Source organism: Entelurus aequoreus, linkage group LG09 (genome assembly GCF_033978785.1).
Source record: "Entelurus aequoreus isolate RoL-2023_Sb linkage group LG09, RoL_Eaeq_v1.1, whole genome shotgun sequence".
Lineage (NCBI taxonomy): Eukaryota > Metazoa > Chordata > Actinopteri > Syngnathiformes > Syngnathidae > Entelurus > Entelurus aequoreus.
The window spans coordinates 40,363,563-40,383,189 of NC_084739.1; the positions used below are offsets into that span (position 1 = coordinate 40,363,563).

General features: G+C 39.3%; 1 protein-coding gene and 1 long non-coding RNA gene across 2 annotated transcripts in view; one reads left to right on the forward strand and one right to left on the reverse strand.

Annotated features, from left to right (window-relative positions):
* The window catches only part of LOC133656856 (heparan sulfate glucosamine 3-O-sulfotransferase 1-like), an 82,813-nt gene that overhangs the window by 28,943 nt on the left and 34,243 nt on the right, over window positions 1-19,627 (forward strand). The gene's annotated exons all lie outside the window — the stretch shown is intronic.
* LOC133656855 (uncharacterized) lies at window positions 725-13,155 on the reverse strand. Its single transcript, XR_009827176.1, has 4 exons — window positions 13,097-13,155; window positions 3,142-3,173; window positions 1,495-1,636; window positions 725-1,412 (listed from the first exon to the last, which is right to left on the reverse strand). It is a non-coding gene; the product is annotated as an uncharacterized LOC133656855 (long non-coding RNA).

Consider the following 19,627-nt stretch of genomic DNA (forward strand, 5'->3'; position numbering starts at 1 on the left):
CTGTTTTTTGTGTTGCAAAGACAAGCAAGCAATTTTCAATATAAATGCAGTATTACAAAGGTTAAACATCAATTAAAAGGTCATCTTGTCTATAACTGATGGGGCCCTGATGAGTGCTGGAGAGAGAAATAATCAAGCAAAGCCCAAAAGAAGCCCCTATCAAAATTAAGTGAATGGTGGCTAATTGGGATGTTACAGCATGGAGGAGGGAGGCACAATGATTACCTTCTGAACTTCTTGATGACTGCTCCATTGTTAAAAGATTGGCTAAATTTAGTTTGGATTCTGCAGATCTATACTCAGATACCATTCTACTATTTGCTATCTATTTATCTGTCCGTCCGTCTATCTATCCATCAGTCTATCACGCAGTGTAACATAGCAAGACAAGTATTTCCTTATCAGACCCCTGATAGTTGCTTCACAAACTTCACTAATTAAGAATTTGTCTTCAGCAAATTTGCCCGTAAAATGGCCTTTGCTGCAAGAACATTGGGCTGATAAAGCAAGTTATTGGACTTGCGACCTCCTCTGCCTCTTATCGCTCATAAACACTTTGCTTGCTTTAACAATACCACAGAGACAGAGGAATGAGCAACAAGATAATCGGGAATAGCAGGGAATTTATGACATATACATGAAGAACAATGCAACACAATGTCTGAGAAGTCCTCGTACTTGAAGTAAGGTTGAGAGGTTAGGTTGAGAGTTGTTGTAATTATTATTTGCTTTATGCATTATGGGGCCAAAAAATTATCAACTGGACAGCATGTTTTTTTCATTTTTTGTAAAAAATTTGAAATAAATAACAAAAGAATGGTAATCTCATTATCTTTCCAGGGGATGTAGTAATATATCTAATGGGTTTAGCATCAGGCCTGCACATATGATTCTGTGTTATGAAAGCCTACTGAACCCTACTAAAAAGACATTGCTTTATTCCCTTTGTCTTCTCAACCTGATTCTGTCACACTCTGAGGATGGCAGATGTTACGATATTTTCATTACATTGCTTTTTTTCCCACCAGACATTTGAAGAGAATATAGGGATTACATTTAGACCTGCCAAAAGTATGCTTGCCAGAAGAAAAAACAGATACATTTAGTAGTATAGTGCCAATACAGGTGGTTAGTTGTAGCTGGGTAAAGCTTCACCCCAGGCGGAGAGGAAAGATTCAGGTAAGATGGTATTTAGTCCTAAGTATTGAACATGTTTTCCCACAACATCAGAAGCAATATGTCTAGAATGTTGTCACGGCCAGGGCGCATTGGAATGCGTCCTCATCATTGCGCTCTGTGTGTCACACCTTGGGACACGCCCACGGCCGCGCACATCCAGAGACGCGCCGTGCGCGTCTCCGTCCTGCTGCAGCTGCCAGCTGTAATCATTCACCAGCAATCAGCACACCTGCCTGTAATGAAGGAGCTGTCTTCATAAGCCTGCACAACTTGGCATGCCGGCGCCGGAATATAGTCTTCTGTTCGCATACATACCCTCCTTCACCTTGAAAGTGAGCTGTGCGTCTCACTTATCCCCGGATCTCCCTCTGGACTCTGACTGCCTCCCTCGATCCTTGACTTCCCTGGCTTTGGACTCTGACCTGTAGACTTCTCTCTCCCCTGGACTTCCTCGTATCTAGTTCAACATTTACGGTAACACTCAACAGCTAATCTACAACACAAAGCCTTACACCATACACACTCTTGGATTTTGACACACACCACTCTATAGTTTATTAGTGTTGTTTACTATTATTATATATATTAAAGGCCTACTGAAATGACATTTTTTTATTTAACGGGGATAGCAGATCCATTCTATGTGTCATACTTGATCATTTCGCGATATTGCCATATTTTTGCTGAAAGGATTTAGTAGAGAACATCGACGATAAAGTTCGCAACTTTTGGTCGCTGATAAAAAAAGCCTTGCCTGTACCGGAAGTAGCGTGACGTCGCAGGTTGAAGGGCTCCTCACATTTCCCCATTGTTTACACCAGCAGCGAGAGCGATTCGGACCGAGAAAGCGACAATTACCCCATTAATTTCAGCGAGGATGAAAGATTTGTGGATGAGGAACGTTAGAGTGAAGGACTAGAGTGCAGTGCAGGACGTATCTTTTTTCACTCTGACCGTAACTTAGGTAAAAGGGCTCTTTGGATTCCACACTTTCTCCTTTTTCTATTGTGGATCACGGATTTGTATTTTAAACCACCTCGGATACTATATCCTCTTGAAAATGAGAGTCGAGAACGCGAAATGGACATTCACAGTGACTTTTATCTCCACGACAACACATCGGTGAAGCACTTTAGCTACGGAGCTAACGTGATAGCATCGTGCTTAAATGCATATAGAAACAAAATAAATAAGCCCCTGACTGGAAGGATAGACAGAAGATCAACAATACTACTATCAGGAGACACCGAACCAAACACTGGACCTGTAACTACACGGTTAATGCTGTGCCGCCTGTCGAAGCCTAGCAATGCTGTTGCTAACGATGCCATTGAAGCTAACTTAGCTACGGGACCTCGTCAGAGCTATGATAAAAATATTAGCGCTCCACCTACGCCAGCCCTCATCTGCTCATCAACACCCGTGCTCACCTGCGTTCCAGCGATCGACAGCGCAACGAAGGACTTCACCCAATCATCGATGCGGTCGGCGGCTAGCGTCGGATAGCGCGTCTGCTATCCAAGTCAAAGTCCTCTTGGTTGTGTTGCTGCAGCCAGCCGCTAATACACCGATCCCACCTACAGCTTTCTTCTTTGCAGTCTCCATTGTTCATTAAACAAATTGCAAAAGATTCACCAACACAGATGTCCAGAATACTGTGGAATTTTGCGATGAAAACAGAGCTGTTTGTATTGGGATACAATGTGTCCGAATACTTCCGTTTCAACCATCGACTTCACGCGCAAACGTCATCATACATAGACGTTTTCAACCGGAAGTTTTGCGGGAAATTTAAAATTGCACTTTATAAGTTAACCCGGCCGTATTGGCATGTGTTGCAATGTTAAGATTTCATCATTGATATATAAACTATCAGACTGCGTGGTCGATAATAGTGGGTTTCAGTAGGCCTTTAACTATATATATATATATATATATATATAATAAATCATTGTACATTACCATCCTCTGGTGTCAGTTGCCGTCACCTTCCCCTGCAAACCATAACAAATGTGAATATAAAGTCTGTACTCTACTTCTTACAGCTTGTAAACAAAAGCCACTTTTCCACTCTACGATAGTTACTCGCTTTGCCTTACTCGCCATCGACAAAGGTACGATGAGGTTACATTTGCAGTAGGGCTGCAATGATTCATTGATTAAATCAAATATTATAATAAACAAAAATATATACGGAACAATTTTGCTTTTGCTCTCATTTTTCACGAGTTAAACTCGAAGGTGTAAAACTTTTACTATATACACACAACGGGTATTCCTCTCATATATTGACAAATCTGTCTAAATTTGTGTTAGTGAGCTCTTCATCTTTGCCAAGATAATCCATCCCACCTCACAGGTGTGGCATATCAAGATGCTGATTAAACAGCATGATTATTGCACAGGTGTGCCTTGGACTGCCCACAATAAAATAACTCTCTGAAATGTAAAGTTTTGCTTTATTAAGGGTCTGGGGGAGTCCGAAAAGTTGTCAGTATCTGGTGCAACCACCATTTGCCTCACTCAGTGCAACACATCTCCTTTGCATAGTGTACGTATACACCGATACACAGCATCCCAAACATGCTCAACGGTTGACATGTCCGGTGAGTATGCCTGTTATGCAAGAACTGTGATGTTTTCAGCTTCCAGTAATTGTGTACAGATCCTTGCATTATGGGGCCGTGCATTGGGTGTCAGGATCTTGTCACAGTATCTCTGTGCATTCAAAATGCCATCAAAAAAATGCAATTGCATTCGTTGTCCATAACATACGCCTGCCCATACAATTTCCCCACCCCCACCATGGGCCACTCGATTCACAACGTTGACATCAGCAAACTTCCCCTAGAGGGGGGGGAGGGGTTAACCACGTATGCGGTCCTCTCCAAGGTTTCTCATAGTCACTCACATCGACGTCCCACTGGGGTGAGTTTTTCCTTGCCCGTATGTGGGCTCTATACCGAGGATGTCGTTGTGGCTTGTGCAGCCCTTTGAGACACTTGTGATTTAGGGCTATATAAATAAACATTGATTGATTGATTGAAACCGCTCTCCCACACAACGCCACACACGCTGTCTGCCATCTGTCCTGAACAGTGAAAACCGGGATTCATCCGTGAAGAGAACACCTCTCGAACGTGCCAGACGACATTGAATGTGAGTATTTGCCCACTCAAGTTGGTTACGACAACGAACTGCAGTCAGGTTGAGACACCGATGAGGACGACAAGCATGCAGATGAGATTCCCTGAGACGGTTTGTCACAGTGTGCAGAAATTATTTGGTAATGCAAACCAATCGTTGCAGCAGTTGTCCGGGTGGCTGGTCTCAGACGATCATGGAGGTGCACCTACTGGATGTGGAGGTCCTGAGATGCTGTGGTTACATGTGGTCTGCGGTTGTGAGGCCAGTTGAATGTACTGCCAAATTCTTTGAAAGGCCTTTGGAGACGACTTATGATAGAGAAATGAACATTCAATTCATGGGCAACAGCTCTGGTGGACATTTCTAAAGTCAGCATGCCAATTGCACGCTCCCTCAAAACATGTGATATCTGTGGCATTGTGCTGTGTGATAAAACGTCACATTTCAGACTGGCCTTTTATTGTGGGCAGCCTAAGGCACACTTGTGCAATAAACATGCTGTTTAATCAGCATCTTTATATGCCACATGGGATGGATTATCTTGGCAAAGAATAAATGCTCACTAACAGATTTGGCCAGATTTGTGAACAATATTTGAGAGGAATAGGTCTTGTGTGTATATAGTAAAAGTTTGAGATCTTTGAGTTTAACTAATGAAAAATGGGAACAAAAAAAAAGTGTTGCGTTTAGATTTTTATTCACTATATTAAAGCATCAATTTGTAGTTTGCTGGTTTGATAATTTGTTAATTAGTAAAATAAGCTGTCGTTTTATTGCTCCAGTGCACATGAGAGCAGCACACCTATTAGTAATTCAACTTGTGCTGCCGGTGATGTGGCAGCGGTTCAGAAAAACAATGACATGGTGAAAGAGAGCAAAAGGCCCAGAGAAGATGAGAGAGGTTTTGTAATCATTTAAAACTGAAAAAGACAAAACAACATGGTGAAATGTTTGCCGTGTCAAACAGAGTTGGTATTTCACAACAGCACTGCATGAATGATGCAGCACATTGCCAGAAAGCATCCTGCATATGTTTGATATAAATGAGTCGAAACAAGGTAAAGGTCTATTTTGACAGCCAACGCCATCTTTTATGTTTGACTTGCATAACAAATGTTTTATTCAAACACATGTTAGCATCTACAGTTTGTACGTTTATGCTATTGCATTGTTTGTTAAAATATCAAAAATCGAATTAATACATTTGTATGTGTTAAATTGTTATACATTGTCACTCAATTGATTATACTTAAGTCTTTTTGTTTAGTTGGGATCTTTATTTATTGTCTATAACCTGGTTAATGTTCTTCTGGCTACACTGTTTTGTTTTGTACTTTTTAACTAGTTTTCTTATGTTAGTAATATATAATGATGTTTCTGTTTTAAAAGTGCAACTTCAATGTAGAAAGGGTGTTTCATTCGATTACTTGATTAATTAAACAAATTAAGGGCATACATAAGGGCATAGATTGCAAACAAAGTGGACTAAGTACACAAATTAAATACAAACAAAGATACATTTGAAAACATAAAAGAAAAACAAATATTACAGTATGTAATTATTTGAAGAAAAAAACAGATCAGCTAAGAGCTGCAGTTTTAGCAAATACAATTGTAGTCAGCGTTTTCAGCATAACATACATGCACACAGTGCACATAAAGTGTAACATATTGCACATAGTGATAGGACGAACATAGTATAACATTAATATAACAAATATTTATTAAAAAAGGTCAGAATTAATTGTCCGGTTGTGTTTTAGTGATCTACTGGGAGCAGGTTTGGCTGAAAAGTCAGAAGCAGAAGGTAAGAAGGACCTGCGATATCTCTCCTTCTGACAGCGTGGGTGGAGAAGCCTGTCGCTGAAAGAGACCCCCCCACCCTTAGAGCTGTGACAGTACCATGCAGGTGGTGGAAAATGTTATCCTGTCTCCCACCATTTCAACAGGGTTCAAGGGGCAGCCCAGGACAGAGCTGGCCTTCTTCACCAGTTTGTTTAACCTGTTCCTGTCTGCAGCTGTAGTGCTGCTGCTCCAGCAGACCACCCCGTAAAGGATGGCTGATGCCACCACAGAGTTGAAAAGGTCCGCAGGTGTCCTCCCTGCCCACCAAAGGACCTGAGTATACTCAGCATGTGAAGTATGCTCAGGCCTTTCTTTTAGAGAACTTGGGTGTTATCAGTCCAGTCCACTTTGTTGTTCAGGTGATCACCCAAGTTCTCATAAGAGTCCACAAGCTCAATGTCCTTTTCCTGGATGTTCACCGTTGTTGGACAAGTGGATCCGCTCCTGTGGAAGTCCAACATCAGCTCTTTGGTTTTACCCGTGTTGAACTGGACGCAGTCCACAAATTCCTCAGAGCCTCCATTGTCACGCACACTTGCACATAGGAGTGCGCTATAAACAATTGAGGTTTATGCCAGGTTTCAGTGAGACAGAGGAAATCCAGGTTATTGTCAATGATGAGTTGATGCAGGATGAAGTGAAGTGAATTATATTCATATAGCGCTTTTCTCTAGCGACTCAAAGTGCTTTACATAGTGAAACCCATTATCTATATCTTTAAGCTACATTTAAACCAGTGTGGGTGGTACTTGGAGAAGGTGGTTAAGTGTCTTGCCCAAGGACACAACGGCAGTGACTAGGATGGCGGAAGCGGGAAACAAACCTGGAGCCCTCAAGTTGCTGGCACGGTTGCTCAACCAACCCAAGCCACGCCGCCCACATGGATGAAACAATTGCTATTCAGGGAGCGGGTGTTGAGTAGCGAAAAATGAAGTTTGTGATTCGTGGGAAATAGGGTGCAGATATGACATGTGACGTCTGGTTTTAACGTGATGGAATACTTTGTGGGAACGACAGCACCAGAACGAGGGGATGGGCTGATGTAGAAACAGAGAGTTGCTGTGGTACTAAGGTGGACTTGGTTTTGCAGTAAAGTGTTCTTAGTCAATCAGCTAATGTTTGCACACTGTTTTGTATGTTTGATTTGAAAATATCTGAGTCAAGTTTATTTGGGTGAAGTCCATCACTGTTAAAAAAGGAGAATTTGTTACAGAATACATTAAAATTATCAATAAAAGTAATGCAGGTTGCCTGGAGCCACGTATGGAGGCTGAGGAGTCTGCTAAAACTACCAGGTCCACGACAAAGGGTTGGAAGGGGGCCAGAGATGTGAATGGAGAGTTGAGTACTTTTTCGTGTGTTAAAGAGGAGATTTGAATGAGATTTTGTAATTTTGGATTGTTTGAGTCTTGTGTCATCTGAGCCGATTTAGATGATTATCCTCTTGATTTCTGATTGGAGGGATGGGCTGAGGTTTTTGAGCTTGTTTATGACGTCAAGCAGAGTGGAACCAGGATAACAGTGGGTGATTGCATTTGAAAATGTAATGTTTCTAGTTACTCATGCCGATGATTAGTGCGTTTTGGGTAAAAAGGGTCTTTGGCGCGGATTGATGATGCTTAACAATAGTGGGAGGTCCGTTGCTTTCCAGCAGGTGGGACTGAGTTCCAAGATTACATGCACGAGGAAGAGGGGGGGCGGGGTAGGAACCCTCAGGGGAAGGTAGGGCGATACAGTGTCTTCAGATTTAGTGGGCTTTGCCAGGGTATATATTGATATTATTACACATTTTGTATGTAATAAAAATACATTATAATAATGATATTGACATTATTATGCATTTGTATGTGATAAAAGGAAATTATTTTATTATTTGATTGATATTATTACATCGCCGGGAAGCACAATAGTGGAGTCATTAGTCATTGGGACGGTATAGCTCGGTTGGTAGAGTGGCCGTGCCAGCAACTTGAGGGTTGCAGGTTCGATCCCCGCTTCCGCCATCCTAGTCACTGCCGTTGTGTCCTTGGGCAAGACACTTTACCCACCTGCTCCCAGTGCCACCCACACTGGTTTCAATGTAACTTAGATATTGGGTTTCACAATGTAAAGCGCTTTGAGTCACTTGAGAAAAAGCGCTATATAAATGTAATTCACTTCACTTCACTTCATTACCACTTGTGCCTCACAGCTAAAAAAGGGTTCGATTCCCGGGCACTTTCATTTTCTTCCTCCCACCTCCAAAGACATGCACGTGGGTAGGGATGGGAATTGATACACATTTTCCGCTTTGGATTCTGCTTAACGATTCGGTTCCTTAACGGTTCTCTAATAGATTCTTGTTTGGAAAAATAGAGAAAAAAGGGTGGATCAGCATCAATTCAGTTTAGTTTAAAGGTAACATGACCTAATAAGCCACATATGTACCATAGAAGAAAAAAAAAAAGTTTTCTAAATAAATATAAGAAATTAATATTCTTCTCTAGAATTTAATCATGTGCAAATTACACAAGAATGTAACATTTGGTAACGTGAATATGTCAAGCCTTTATTGGTTATAATTTAAATTTTGATGGCTTACAGTTTATGAAAACTTTGAACTGAATATCTCAGTAAATGTAAGGTTTCAAAAACTGTAAGCCATAATGATCAGAATTATAACAAATAAAGTTAAGTTAAAAAGTTAAAGTACCAATGATTGTCACACACACTATTGGCTTGCTTGTAATAAGTTAATATCACATATTTGTTTCACATTTGAAGTTAAACTGTTGAAATGAATGGACTTTTACGCCATATTCTAATTTTATGAGTTTCACCCGTATAATATAATGACTAGGAGAAAATCTGGTTCCAGGAAAACATGCAACTTTTCTCTGACTACAATTAAACATTCACCTACCGAAAATCAAAACTTTTGACCACAAACTCTGTCTGTCGTTATGCTTATCTAAATGGGAAGGCATTTATTCTAATTTTACAAATAATAGCGCTAACATGACAGGAGGCGTTAGTTAGAACCTGTTGACGTGCTAGAATTACTGCTGCTGGGATGAGATCGGAGCAGTTCAAAACGTGACTTTCATTTATTTATATTGCACGCTGTGTGTTCAAAAATTTTAGCATATTGCTCATATGTCCTCCTCTTGATGAACTAGCAGCCTTATAATTATTACAAGTAGCGTCGTTGTCAACTAAAGAGCATTTGTTGCTGCCATTTTGAGATCTGACGTCACTACGCGACGTCATCCCCACCCGCAATAATCAATAAGAGAACCGTGTGAATAAATGGCAAGCACTTGCAAGGAATTGATACACTGGGAACTGGATCCGAACAAGAACAGGTTTTTGATTCCCACCCCTACACCTGGGGATAGGCTGATTGGCAACCCTAAATCGACTATAGTTTGTGAATGTGGCCCTGCGATGAAGTAGCGACTTGTCCAGGGTGTACCTCGCCTTCCGGCCGAGGGCAGCTGGGATAGGCTGAAGGATATCAAGAAGAAGAATCCTATTACTGAAATGTAGTTTCGTGTGAAAGTTCCATAAAACTATATTTCTTAGAATCATTGTGCCTTGTTTCCATTTTTCTGGCAAGGCGCCATACACTGACGACAAGGAAGTGCAGCTGCTTGACTGCTCGTTTTGCAAAGCAATGAACTAAAAGAGACCGTTGGTGATATGTACGAACATTTAATGCCACAAGAGACCAGGAAGGGGAGTATTCAGAATAGTACTCGCTGCCAGCTGGTCCGAGCAAAATATTGTGGCCAGTTATCGACCAGGCATATCAACTACGTCGGAATTTGTCTCAGAGGTGGAAAACATTTAATTATTATTATTATTATATATTTTTTTTTAATTCATTCATTGGCTTGATGTAAATGTTATGATATGCCTTGGTGGGAAAATGCATGTCAGTATCTCGTGTAATGCAGGTCTATGTGAAGAATACAAGCCAAGCGGTGTTTTGTTTGACTCCGTCTTGCACACATTCCGAGTATGTTTGGGCCTTAAGCCTGGCAAACCAAATACCATAAGGGTGACATAAACCGCTGCTTGTCGTTCACTAGTTGAGCAGATTTGTCAGGCGTGTTTTGAAACCTACTTACCATTATTGATTTATCAAAGCTGTTACCTTTTAAAGGAGACTCGATCTTCAACCACGATTACCCATGTAGAGACGTGATGGTTTTTTCTAATACTGAAGCATAGTGGCTGTGAATCCATTCATATTTTTTTCAACAATTGAACGAGTGCTGCTAAGTGATTAAAAAAATGAGTGATTAATAAATTATGATCTGTATTTAATTAACCTAACAGCAAAACTTCACCTTTTAGGTGACATGTGCTTACATCTCATGCAGTCATGTTCCACAAAACATTGCCTTTGTTTTAAAGTTTCATCCCATCCATTTTCTACCCCCGGTTGTCCCTTTCGGGGTCGCGGGGGGTGTTGGAGCTTATCTCAGCTGCACAGGCGGAAGGCGGTGTACACCATGGACAAGTCGACACCTCATCACAGGGCCAACACAGATAGACAGACAACATTCACACTCACATTCACACACCAGGGCCAATTTAGTGTTGCCAATCAACCTATCCCCAGGTGCATGTCTTTGGAGGTGGGAGGAAGCCAGAGTACCCGGAGGGAACCCACTCAGTCACGGGGAGAACATGCAAACTCCACACAGAAAGATCCCGAGCCCGGGATTGAACTCGGGACCTCCGTATTGTGAGGCACATGCACTAACCCCTGGTCCACCGTGCTGCCCTGTTTTAAAGTTAATAGTGACAAATACAATCAAGTCCAGTAGAACTTTGCATTGTACAATCTAGCAACAATCAACTATGAACATTAGCCATTATTTTGCAGAAGAAAAAAAAACATCTGTTTTTTCAGGAAGGATAGAGGATTTTTATGACTAATTACTGTGTAAAACACCTCCTACGACGGAAAATAGGTGGGCAGCCTTCCAGTCCGACGCTGTCTCTTGTAATGCATGAGACATATTAATTTCACATTAACCGTTAATAATAGCAGGTTTTACACCGAGTACTACTACTACCATTAGCAGACAACTACTATTAACAGCAGACGGACGTGTTTCGTTGCCACTGTTGTTGCTAGATTTGCTTCTGGTTCAAAGGGGATCGAAAAAGCGTCATCCATTCAAAGTATGTGTGCCTCTGTGCATGAGAAACCATTCTCAGGGTATCGCTATTTCAGTTCTAAGCAAGAAAATGGTGGTTCTTTCTTTCTGCACAATGGTCAGCCCTACACTCCATAGAGATTGTTGTCGATTAGGACCCCCAGTCAGACATGATCTGTCAAGTTTGTTTATTTTTTTCTCATAGGAAATAATGGCAAGCAGCTCAAGGCTGCACAGTGTTTGAATATGGCTCGGACATGGTTTTAACTAGCATTGTGAGATTCTTTACAGCCATACAACTATCTAAGACGTTTACTGATGTATAAGATAAACTAAGTTACAGTAAAACTAGTCAGCCTTTGAAGACTCTTGACAGACCCTTGAAGAGAAAATATGATACCACTGTCTCTTTATATGAGCATAATCATTGTAAAACACATTTGTGTATGCATTTGTTACATTATTGTATTGCTCATATTGTACTGTGCAGCCAGACCATTTCCATGTTTATCGTAACACAAAAACGGGTATGCTTCATAAAAATAAACACCAAAAAGCACAACAGTCTTGTTGTGGTAATCCTTTAGATAGTCAGCTAGCAGAAATTGTATGAGACTTTATCGATGTCATGGCAGACGCCATACAAATGCACGGCAGTTTAAATAAGGTTGTGTTATAATTTTCCAGTTGTACGACTTTTTGTTTGGGTTTGTAGGTGTCAATAGGGCTGGGTGATATGGCCTTTTATTAATATCTTGATATTTTTAGGCCATGTCACGATACACAATATATATCTCAATATTTTGCCTTAGCCTTGAATGAACACTTGATGCATATAATCACACCAGTATGATGATTCTATGTGTCTACATTAAAACATTATTGTTCATACTGCATTAATATATGCTAATTTTAAACTTTCATGCAGAGAGGGAAATCACAACTAAGTCAATTGACCAAAACTGTATTTATTAAACAGTTATTAAGCAGTGGCACAAACATTCATGTAATTTCAAAACAGAAAGTGCAAGATTATCAGAGACATTTTAAAACAAGCTACGAGTGCACTTTTGTGCATGATGTCACTAAGATGACATATCAAAACAACACTAAAGTGCACTTTTTGTACAGAACGCCACTACAGTATTTTAAAACAAATAAAGTGCACTTTTGTGCATGATGTCACACAAGATATTTCAATAACTGTTAAATGAAAATGAGCTGCATAATAGGAAATCAAATAGTGTATGTCCTTCGCTATGTGGTAGGTTCCTGCGGACGTTATCTCCTTCTGTTGAATATTTTTTTCATACGGTGTTGATCTGGAAATGGAAGAGGCCAGGCTCAATTGGGTCAGTGCTGGTTGTTTCTGCATTTTTTTGTCAAGTTATGTTTTGTTTGTTTGTTTTCTCCCCTAACTTGAAAAGGGTTTTGATTTTTCGACCAGGGGTTACACTGGGACTTCACTCTTTGGTTGAATCCAATGATGAGACAAATCTCTGCTTATCCTTTTATTTTGGACTTGATTGTCTCTTTTTTTCATTGAATAGTTTGTAAGGTGAAAAACCTTTGGAAATACAAATACAAAAGCAATTAGGGACCAATATAAACAAATTACAATAAACAATTTTTCAAAGTAAAAGTGTTTCCAAAAGTACATATACATGACCTTTAACAGCTTGGATTTGGCATTTAAACATTTAACAACCACTTGGCCATTAAATAAATTCAACACATCAAATCAAACATCAAAATAATATAAGACATCTCACCGTCAGCCACCCTGGTCTCTGTAAACAGTTAGGCACTACTGCATTTGGCAAAATGTCCTCGAGCAGTGTTTGTTGGCCTGAAGTTTGAGCTGGACTGCAGACTTAAAAAGGAGTGGATTTGATTGCTTCAGGTGAGAGTCTTCCTGATTACTGATGGTCTTCAGCTGTTGGGAAATGTTGTCTGTAATTCCAGTTCTGTCCTCTGGGGGTAAATGGGAGCCAAACTGACATTTGGACATGAGGCCCTTCTGTTTGGGTGAAGGCTTTGGCCTTATGTAGAGTTTGCCAAAACAGTGTGGCACCAGCCGAGATTTGACATGTGGAGTTTCAAGGACTCTTCAGTGTCTAGCGGGTGACTTTTCAAAGGATGCTACAAATTAGCAGTGGTGCTACTTTTTGTAGCAACGCTTTTGCCGCATACTTGACATATTACGGTTGTCTGTTCAACATCCTCCCGTTTGAAGCCAAACCACCGCCAGACAATGGACCAAGTGCTGTTTTTCTTGGGAATTAATTATTCCTCCTCCATTTGTTACCAGTTTGCACCTTCTTTCTCTCGTATTACCACTCGCACCGCTCCGCTTGCACCACTTGCCACTGCTAACTTTACCCATGCTGCTACCTCTCTGCTCGGCGAGGGCGTATGACTTTGCATGTGCGACAGTATGTGACGTATGTAACAAGATGCGCTTGTTTTATCTCTCTGTGAGAAGGAGAGACAAGAAAGAGTGAGAAAAGCCTGTAGTGTAATGCCCGCAGCTAAAAGCAACTGCGTGAGAATGTATACTCGAATACTAACGATATAGTCATTTTCGATATCGCACAGAGACAAACCCGCGACATATCAGGTATATTCGATATATCACCCATCCCTAGGTGCCACTGTATATATCAAAAAATATTAATAACTGCCTGGTGCAAAATAGGCAATGTGTTCTAATTTACTGATGGGCGCGTTGATAATAAACATCAAACTTCTGAAAAATTCCTCGGCAGGGAGGATGAGGCACTAAGAAATGATACAGATTGTTATCGCCGATAAACACTTCCCTCAGATCATGTTTGTCCTGCCAAGAGGAAATTGCAAGTTTCTCAAAGTCAAGCATGGAGAAAACTGATTTAATTTCCCCTAAAGGAGTCTAAATGCTTTAAAACCTTGTTTGTTTTACATTTATTTAGACAAATATTTGTCCTGCTGTTGAGTAAGATTCATTAAAAGAATACCCCTTGAAAGCGTATCATCAACATTTAGATTATTTAAAAATAACTTTTCCACCTCAAGCCGCCTAGTTAGAATTATGTTTAAAAGCATGCAACAGATCAACTGAAATTATTCTATGCTATATTTTATTGTAAGGCCGAGGTCAGGTTTTAGAAATGTTTACATGCTGCGACCAGTGAGTTATGATCAAGATACATTTTTTGTTTTTAGCTTTCGGTTTTGAAATACTGTATTACATATGATGCGAGTTCTCCTTTGTTGCAGCCAGAGGTGGGTAAAGTAGCCAATAATTGTAGTCAAGTAAGCACCATTGCTTTAAAATAGTATGACTCAAGTAAAAATAATAAGTCGTCATCAACATAATTACTCGAGTAAGAGTAAATAAGTATTCCGTGAAAAAACTATTCAAGTATTGAGTAACTTGTGAGTAACTTCTGATTTATTTAGGAGCAATTTTTTAATAGATAGATAGATAGATAGTACTTTATTGATTCCTTCAGGAGATGGTTCTTGGACTACAATTGTAGTTTATGTGTGTGTGTGTGTGTGTGTGTGTGTATGTGTGTGTGTGTGTGTGTGTGTGTGTGTGTGTGTGTGTGTGTGTGTGTGTGTGTGTGTGTGTGTGTGTGTGTGTGTGTGTGTGTGTAAGACAAAACAAATCGACAATTTACTGCAACATGTTTTCTTTAGTTACAAGTGGAATTCTTGTACACTGAAATGTGAACAGTTCAACTGACAGAGATGACAGGACATGATATACATGTTTTTTGTAAACTGTAAACATTGAAGATGTGTGCTGGCTTGTCACTTTTTACAGTCAGTACATGTTTATGCACTAAATTAGTCTGGTTTGTCATATATTTTAGTTTCTTCTATTTCCACACATACTGTACATATGAAGTTCTAATTTCCATGCTCTTTATCTTTAATGCAATTGTTGGCCACACGCAGTGTGTCTCTCGTACACTAGGGGGTGATTGTGGTAATTTCAGCTTGTTCAACTATGTGATGATATAAATACAGTAGAAAAAGGGAATGCTACATGCTAATAAGCTGGCACTAGTACCTTTTTAAGCTCCGGATCTAACCGATAACTACAACTTTCCACTGCTATTTGGTGTGTTGGTAATGTTATAATTTTTTTAAGTGATTCCTGTGGTTAATAGAATCATCAGAGACAAAACAAAATTATCTTTAAATGCTGGTTGACATGTTAATAACGTCTAAATTGTTCTATTTGTCTGTTTATTTTGATATCGCTAAATCAAGTATGAATAAAAATGTTTTTTGCGGATAGTTTAAAAAAAAGTAATATGTGATCTACCACTATTTATTATTGTTGTCTATTGACTAACGCGACATACACATATTATTTTTACTCTGTGTTAATTCCATTGTGTATACAAATGATTTTTTTGTGTCAAAATACCTCTTTTAGGACGTTTCTGTTCACCAGTTCTTACAAACAGCTGGACTGTGCTAGCACCATGTCAAGAAATTAAAGTGTCTTTTTTGGGAACATTCTGACACTTATTAAACAAGTAGGTTTCTATTTTATCATATACTTTCCAATTATTGACCTATTGCAGATTATATATATGTACTTGTTTGGCGTGATCCCACCACTGCTGGCTTATTCCTCTTTGCCTGCGAATAATGGAGAATGCAAGGCTGCGTTTGATTAGTGAAACAGAGTCATGTGACAGTGCCTACCGCATTAAGGCACACTTATGAATGAATACATCTTTGCAAGGCTTAATCAATAGATAATACATTATTATGATATAATGTAAAAACCAGAATTCAACTCATCGTAATGGAGTAAAAGTAGCGTTTGTTTTCTTCACAAAAATACTCAAGTAAAAGTCAGAAGTATGTTGTATAAAAACTACTCTGACTAAAGTAAATGCAAAGGAGTAAATGTAGCGTGTTACTACCCACCTATGGTTGCAGCTCCCTATCGCCTACTGCTCACTGTTGCTACCCAGCATGCTTAGTTTCCGTCTCACTGACTACGTTTCCATGCACTCAATTAGTCGGATTTCTCAAATATTTCATTTGTTTGTATTTTCACACCTATGTGTGAAGTCCAAGTGTCCATGCACACTCTCTAATGCGACTAATGGTCATAAAACATGTGCCTCTCGTACACTGGGGGACCCTTATTTTATTTTAGCACGTATAACTGGATTATTTTTCCGGTTGACCTATGACGTCACACTAGTATTTGTGGATCCTTACAACCTGTATTAACTGATGTCCGCTGAAATATTAGCTCAGATTACAAATATTGCATCTCTATGGACTATGCTCATGTTAAATAGCAGACAGCATCAATAAATGACCTTGGATTCCGCTATGGACATGACTCTACTACCAAGAATGTATTGGGTGGGATGCAAAGAAATTGGAAGAGTTTTTTAGAAAAAAAATTTGGACGAAAATCATGGAAACAAAACTTTTGAATGTCTCTAAATTCATCCAAAAGGCTCTGTTGATTGATGGAAGGAGTTTTAAATCCTAAGGAATATTTTACATTTCCTCCGCTACATTCTTAAATAAATCACTGTTTCTTTTTTTCTACCATCAATGCACTTGAAAATGTTGTGGTCTTTTATTTTGTGAATCAAATAAACAGTCTTCTCTTCATTACAATTGTTGCAGTTTTTATTGAATGTTATCTGCTTCTGGGTCCTTGCATACACCCCCTCGAGAGATCTGGTTTCCAATCGCATAATCCAGGTCTGTTAGTCCGACTTTTCAAAAATTGAACACGATCGGATTAAGGTGTTCCCATGGGCTGTAGGAGGTTTATTTAGAGCCAAACTATTTGAGAAAATGGACTCACTTAGTGCAAGAACACGTACTGACTGTGAACGCATGGTAGAAACAGTGTGTTCCATCTGGTTTATTTACCAAATTTATACCAGCGATACCCTGCTGCTGTCCCTGCTGCAGACTGATTTCTGACTGACTATGATACTTTTTACACTGACAGAAAAAGAGTTTGAACTTGAACACACCATTATGTGGTTACTTCCCTGCAGCGCACTGTTGGATCGCGTCAGGGCTTGGCAGCCCACAGAACATATTTGTGATGGCAAGAAAACACGGGCAGATCTCCGATATGAGCCTTCCAATGTGTGTCTGTGCCAGACTAAGAAAGGCTTTCCAAGTTAATCCAGAAATTTACACACCAGCTTTAGTTTCGGGAAAATAAACAAGATTTCTTACTTGACCTACTCTGAACTTCATTAGTTACACTCACAGAATCTCATTAGAGCCAATACAAAATAAGTATATGTAAATGTGGTTGTGGCATTACAGAGACAGAAGCATTTCATGTATTAGGAATACATTACCATGTTTCCTTAGGAAAACAAGTCACTTCACCCTTTATATTGGAATATGTTGTCTCAAAACAACTCCAAAGTCCACACAACAACATCATCTGGAGCAGTTCAGAATCATTATTTATATATTAACATGACAAAAATATTAAACAAATTTAATAATTCCGTCATACTCATCACTTACTCATAATAACTGGTCTGGAAGTGGTAAACAAACACTTTTTCCGAGCTGAGACAAGCTAGCTAAGTTTAGCTGACCTCTCCTTGACCTGTTTAGCTTTTCTGGAAAAGTCCGCTTTGGAAATACATTTTTTGGAATGTCAGACACTAAATACATTTATTCTCCTCCTCTGTCAGCCGTTATGAGCGTTATCCAGTTCCCAAAACCAAAAGTTTGTTTTTTTTTAAAGTAACATTAATTAATTATTTTTTTGAATTTGCTATCAATATTTACATGCTCTATGTTTGTCGGGGCGGTATAGCTCGGTTGGTAGAGCGGACGTGCCAGCAACTTGAGGGTTGCAGGTTCGATCCCCGCTTCCGCCATCCTAGTCACTGCCGTTGTGTCCTTGGGCAAGACACTTTACCCACCTGCTCCCAGTGCCACCCACACTGGTTTGAATGTAACTTAGATATTGGGTTTCACTATGTAAAGCGCTTTGAGTCACTTGAGAAAAAGCGCTATATAAATGTAATTCACTTCACTTCACTTCACTATGTAACCTTAACCTCAAAAGGCACATGCTTGTGACACAATTTGTACTATATTGATATTTATAGTTCTGTATTGATATTGTACATGTTTTTATCACACAGACTTAAAAGTAGAGACAAGATGATTAGTTTGGGATGTGCAAATCAAAGTTTTTCTGCTGCCGATTGTGATACCAATCATCCATGAGTGAGTTTGTCCGATATCAATAAATATATCAATCATGTATTAACTGTAAATGTGTCAACATGTTCGAAAAGGAGTAGGAAGAAGCAGAGCTTATTTAATCCTACCCCTTTTCTTTACATAACAGTTGCTGAAACTTTTTTATTCACTTCCTGTTCTCAATTTATTCACAATAAACTCCATATGTAATCACAATAAAAATAAATAAATAAATAATAGTAAGAATTTAATAATAATAATTGGTGAAGAAAGTCATATTTCATATGATGAGATAAGTAAGATTACTTTAAATAGTTTAATACTACACAATAAACAAAAGTGAAAAATTATTTATTACGCAATTAAATCCTTCATCCCTCATCAAACTTTTATCCATCTACCCAAATTCAACTGGAAAAAACGTCCCCAGCCAGCTGGCCCAAATGAACAACTGTCCATCGAGGGAGTCACTATAATATTGATCATGATACATGCAGCACGTCATGCTTGTTAGTACAACTACATACGCTGTCAAGCTAGCTGTGTATAAACAAAACATAAAGTGTGGGCTTATACTTTACAGATACTGAAATATCTTTGGTCATGCTTTTCAGTCAGTAAGATTGGTGTCCCATCGCATTGTGTTGTGCATTACAAACTCAAAAGCCATTCAACTGCTGACGCAGAAGCCAGTTTACAGCTAATGCCAAAGCATGCCGTCGCAAGGCGATGTGTTACTTCACTAAAAAAAACAGTACCTCAGTGTTTGCTCTTACAATAACAATGTTGCTACAGCTTAGTTATTTTACAGGTTATGGAACTTAAATTAAGTATTATTAGCAATTTTTTGATGTTTTTTAGAGTGATTATTAGGGAGAATGGATTGCTCTCATTAGCAGCATTGCTAGCCACCTAGAACGAGCCGATTATTACAATTTTTTTAATGAAAATCGGTCAATAGAGATTGTCACATCAATCGGCACATCCCTTTTTCGTAATATTTAATAGTTTTTAATGACACTGAGGTGCCAATCAAGTATTAATTTAACAATGTGTTATATAATTGTGATAGTAGCGAA